Source organism: Brassica oleracea, chromosome C3, assembly GCF_000695525.1.
Source record: "Brassica oleracea var. oleracea cultivar TO1000 chromosome C3, BOL, whole genome shotgun sequence".
Lineage (NCBI taxonomy): Eukaryota > Viridiplantae > Streptophyta > Magnoliopsida > Brassicales > Brassicaceae > Brassica > Brassica oleracea.
The window spans coordinates 41958569-41964132 of record NC_027750.1 but is presented as its reverse complement, the minus strand read 5'-3'; positions in this window follow the sequence as shown (position 1 = coordinate 41964132).

The following is a 5564-nucleotide window of genomic DNA, read 5'->3' as shown; positions in this document are numbered from 1 at the left end:
GTGGAGCAGATCCATCCGTTGGTGGAGCAGATCCATCCGTTGGTGGAGCAGATCCATCCGTTGGTGGAGCAGATCCATCCGTTGGTGGAGCAGATCCATCCGTTGGTGGAGCAGATCCATCCGTTGGTGGAGCAGATCCATCCGTTGGTGGAGCAGATCCATCCGTTGGTGGAGCAGATCCATCCGTTGGTGGAGCAGATCCATCCGTTGGTGGAGCAGATCCATCCGTTGGTGGAGCAGATCCATCCGTTGGTGGAGCAGATCCATCCGTTGGTGGAGCAGATCCATCCGTTGGTGGAGCAGATCCATCCGTTGGTGGAGCAGATCCATCCGTTGGTGGAGCAGATCCATCCGTTGGTGGAGCAGATCCATCCGTTGGTGGAGCAGATCCATCCGTTGGTGGAGCAGATCCATCCGTTGGTGGAGCAGATCCATCCGTTGGTGGAGCAGATCCAGCAGTAGCCGTCGCGGATCCAGCCGTAGTCTCCGTAGTCTCCGTAGTCTCCATCGTCTCCGTCGCGGATCCAGCCGTAGTAAGGCGCAGGAATTAGGGTTTTTTATTAATTGTTTTATTCCGGTTTAGTTACCCAGACCACCTCAAATTTGAGTAATAGAATAGTCATTCGTTGTTAAAAAAAAAAATCGCAGATCAAAATCCAGTCTAAACTACTAAAGTAGAAGTACAAATAAAAGACACCTCTTAAACTTTCAACTTACAATGAAATGCCATTAAAGTTATTAATAAAACTACATTTAAATATTTTTTGTCTTTTCCTGTTTAATTAATGAATTTTCCTAATTTGATTTTGAACTAAAAAATCGGCTATAATTACTTCAGAAAATCAATGTGACATTACTCTCATACAGTCGGTCTCAATGATATACATTAATGTTCGTCACTGTCAAATGTTCAGTATACTCATTGATTTACATAAATTATTAATCTCATGGATATACATAACTTTATGCTCTCATTGATATACACAAATGTAATTAGAGGTGGGTATTTGGGTTAGATTTGGGTCTATTCGGGTTTCGGATTTTCGGGTTCAAAGATTTAAGCCCCATTCGGATATTTCTAAATTTTTGTTCGGGTTCAGTTCGAACGGGTTCAGTTCGGGTTCGGATAACCCATTTAAATGATTTTTAAAATTTTAAAATTCATTATATACTTTAAATTTCTCGAAATCTATAATAAAATAATATATTGCATATAAATTTGAATAACATATGTCAAAATACCTAAATTTAACATATAAATTGGTTTGGTTTGAATATTTTGATAGAGAATCAATAGATATTTCAAGTATTTTTGGTGTTTTGTATATATTTGAGCTATTTTAGACATTTACTTTCGACTATTTGTATATATTTCAAGTATTTTAGACAAGTTAAAAATATCTTATATATTTTAGATGATTTTTTTTAATATACATTAAAACTAAAAATAATTAATATATTTAGGAATATAAATCTATTTCAGATACATTCGGATATCTGAAATACTTCAGTTCGGATCGGGTCCGGTTTCGGTCCTCTAGATACAAAATTTTTGAACTTGTTTGGATATTTAATCAATTTCGGTTCTGGTTCGCTACTACTTTTTCGGACCGGGTTCGGTTCGGTTCTTCGGATTTGGTTTTTTTTTGCCCAGCCCTAAATGTAACAGACAACTTTCTTTTAATATAAACCACAACAAGTTATTTTTGTACCCCAATCAATATATTCGTACGTATATATTTATATATATTATTAAAACTGAAGTAAAAATGTAAATTGTTTTGAAACATGGATAGCAGTATAAATGAGAATTATTTGGAAACATGGATAGCAGTACAAAATAATATTTGCCTATTTTAAATGATTTTCTTACAAATTTTCCTTCTATTTTTAATCAATTTTAACCACTTAATTTAGTATTTTTATTAAAGAAATTGACATCATTTATTACAGAAGTACAAAAAAAAACTTATTTATTTTCAATTTTTTATTTTATCTTTTACATTCATTTTCTCACATTTTTATCTACTTCATTAATTATATTTACTAAAATATTTTGACAGCATTTATTTACATATTAACTATAATAATTTGACATATTTAAATGAAATTACTCTATTTGTGACAAGAATTCAAAATGGTTAACAATTTTTTTTATTTGTTTACTTAATCAGTTAGACATAGACATTCAGGTACATGTTCAGGTACGAGTTATTTCTTTTAGGTATCAGATTTTTTGAGTTTTGAAACTAGGCTTCACTCAGGTAATATAAATTTTGAGGCCAGTTTGGATATTTGTACCAAAAGTTACAATATTAACCGATTCAGTTTGGGTATTTTGAATTCAAAATAAACTTAACCTAAAAATAACCACGTAACCAAAAGTAACCATATTACCCTATTTGATTCGGATTCGAGTATAATGTATAGAAATCTAAAATTATTCAATACTTATACAATTAATTATATTATGACACATATAAAATATATAATACTAATCATGAAAAACAAAATTAATACTCCATCCGTTTCAAAATAGAAAATGTTTTAGTGAGTTTTGATGTTTCAAAATTGATGGTGTTTTCATATTTCAATGTACCTTTTAACTTATCAAAAAAATTTGTAATTAATCATATTTTGTAGTCTGTTTTGTGATTGGTTAAATAATTTCAAAATACATAACTTATTGATGTAACTTTCATTTGTATTAAATAAAGGGAATACCCATCCTAAAACTTCATGTATTTTGAAATAGAGGGAGTATCAATTTAAAATACAGAACTTATTGATGCAACTTTAATTTGTATTAAATAAAATTTGTAAACAAAAATAATTCTTCACTTAGAATATGTGGATAAAAATCTACTTATAATTAAATCTATTAAGCAAACAATAGAAGTGTTGTAGCCCATATTTAAAAATGCGCTAGGCGCAAGTCAGGTGGTGGTGAGCATGGGCTTAGCGACTTAGAGAGATTAAACAGTGAAAACTCGGAAATTAGTTTTTATATACTTTTACTAATATATATTAGTTTTGGTTAAGATTACCAATGGTTTCTTATAGTCCACTAGTTAAAGGATGGTTTCATATTTCTCTAAACCTAGATTTAAGTCTTCCCTATGCTGTTATTTTTTCTCTTTTATCATTTTTTTAAAGATTGTTGGCAAAAGATAGGTATACTTTTGTTTCCTTCCCTTAGTCAATGATTGCTCTATCATTATTTTGTCGCCATTTCAGACATAACTTGCCAATTGTGAGCCACTACTCCAACAAATAAAAGCAAAGTTCTCCTCCTGGTCTGTCAAGTCTCTATCCTTCTCCGGGCGTCACCTACTGATCAAAACTGTAATAGCAGGAATTAATACTTTCTGGTGTTCGGCTTTTATCCTGCCAAAAGCGTGTATTGTAAAAATTAACTCAATGTGCAGTACCTTTTTGTGGAAGGGTGATGTTGAGAGCCATAACTCAGCAAGAGTTGCTTGGAGTACTGCCGTATTGAGTAAAGAGCAGGGAGGACTTGGGATAAAGGACTTACAGACCTGGAACCTAGCTTGCTGTTTACGGCTGATATGGCTTCTGTTCTTCAGACCAGACTCTGTCTGGGTATCGTGGTTCAAGGAGGTTGTGCTCCAAGGCTCTATACATAACTACTGGACCACAAACCCAAAGACTTCCTTCTCCTGGCTTTCAAACAAACTTCTTAAGCTCAAGATTGTGGTGTTTCCGCTCATCGGACTTCAGATCCAGAATGGGCGATCGGGGCGGTTTTGGTTTGATAACTGGACTCCTTTTGGCTCTCTTGACACTTATCTAGGTGCTTCAGCTTCAAGACTGGGCATCTCCCGTAACGCCATTGTTGCTTCTCTGAACAGAAACGGATCCTTGCTCCTTCCAAACGCAAGAACTGAGGAGCAACTGAACCTCCTGGCATTCATCACAACTGTCCAACTTAACTCTCAACCAGACTACTACGAGTGGGTAATTGAAGGGAAAGTCAGTGAAATTTTCAAAACAGGAGAGGTTTATCACTACCTGAGAGGTGAATTCCCAACTGTCCCTTGGACAAAAGCTGTTTGGCCCTCTAGAAGCATTCCTCGACAAAACTTCCATTGCTGGTTAACGACACTAGATCGATTGCCAACTCGTGATCGTTTGCTTGGATGGGGACTACAAGTAAGCCCTCTCTGCCTCTTATGTAACTCTAGTGCTGAATCACGCAACCACCTTTATTGGGACTGTAGCTTCTCCTTTGATCTCTGGAACCGAGTCGCGTCGAGATGTGGCATATCTCCTTGTCGTGACTGGAATGCCTCCCTAAATCAAATGATCGCTCTATCTCTACCTCGAGCCTTGAAGTCCCTTGCTCTGCTTGCTTGGCAATCAACACAATACTGGATTTGGAACGAGCGAAATACCAGACTGCATGCGGATACCTTCCGATCTGTTGATACGATCTACACAACAATTGACCGCCAGATACGTAACAAGATTGAATCTCTCCGGCAATCAAACGCGATCGTCGCTTCTGAAATGATGCAGGCTTGGTTTCGGCGGTCTTGATTATTCCTGACGTTTCCATTACTCTCTCCTTTCACTAACTGCTTCTGGGTTTTTATTTAATGGGTCTTACCATCTTGGGCACTTGGGTTTAATTGGGTTCTTTCAGTTTTTCTATTGGGCACTTGCTCTCCACTAAGCTTAGGCTGTAAACGTTTTATTCTCCTGCATTTAAATACGAAAGCCAGTTTCAAAAAAAAAAAAAAAAAAAAAACTCGCCGCTTTTGCATTATTCCGCTGCCATCTCGGACCAAAATATCTTGTCCATATCACACCTCCGATCAGCCTTAATTCTCCACGGTGGGTCTCCAGTGTGAGTAAAGGCGGCCGCTTTCTAGCCCACTCGCATGCGTTTTAGATTATATTATATCCGTTGGACCAAAGTTTGATTCCTAACAAATGTACATTTTTTACAAAAATTCCTTTATTACTAAAAGACATCGTTTTGTGTAACATGATGGTTGATTAAGACGATGATGTTAGTCAGGCCCTGTTCGTTTCGTAAACTGGATGAGAATTCCAGACGCGGCATCCGCGCGCAGTAATTGGATGCAGCAATCAGATGTTGTTCGTTCGCGATTCTGGAAATTTTGAATCATGCGTCTGGAAATTGTATCTGGCTGTAGTTATGTTCGTTTTACATTTTTGTATTTTGTATCTGGATGAGTTTTGTGTCAAATGACCAAAAGCTCCTTGTCTTCTCTTTTGGTCTAAACATGTATAAAACTATATCTAAAATTCAATTTTCATGTTTTAACTTGTAAAAAATTATGTTTAACTGCAAATAAAATAGACATAAATAAAAATAAATATCAAATTCAATTTTTCATGGTTTATAACATTATAAAGTAACAATAATAAACATTAAACTCAAAATTCAAAGTCTTAAAATAACAAAATAAAAACTCAAAGTTTTGACTCAAAACATTCAAAGACTGAAACACTCAAACCTGACACATAAACTCTTGACATAAAAACTCAAGTCTGAACAATAGTAAACATAATCC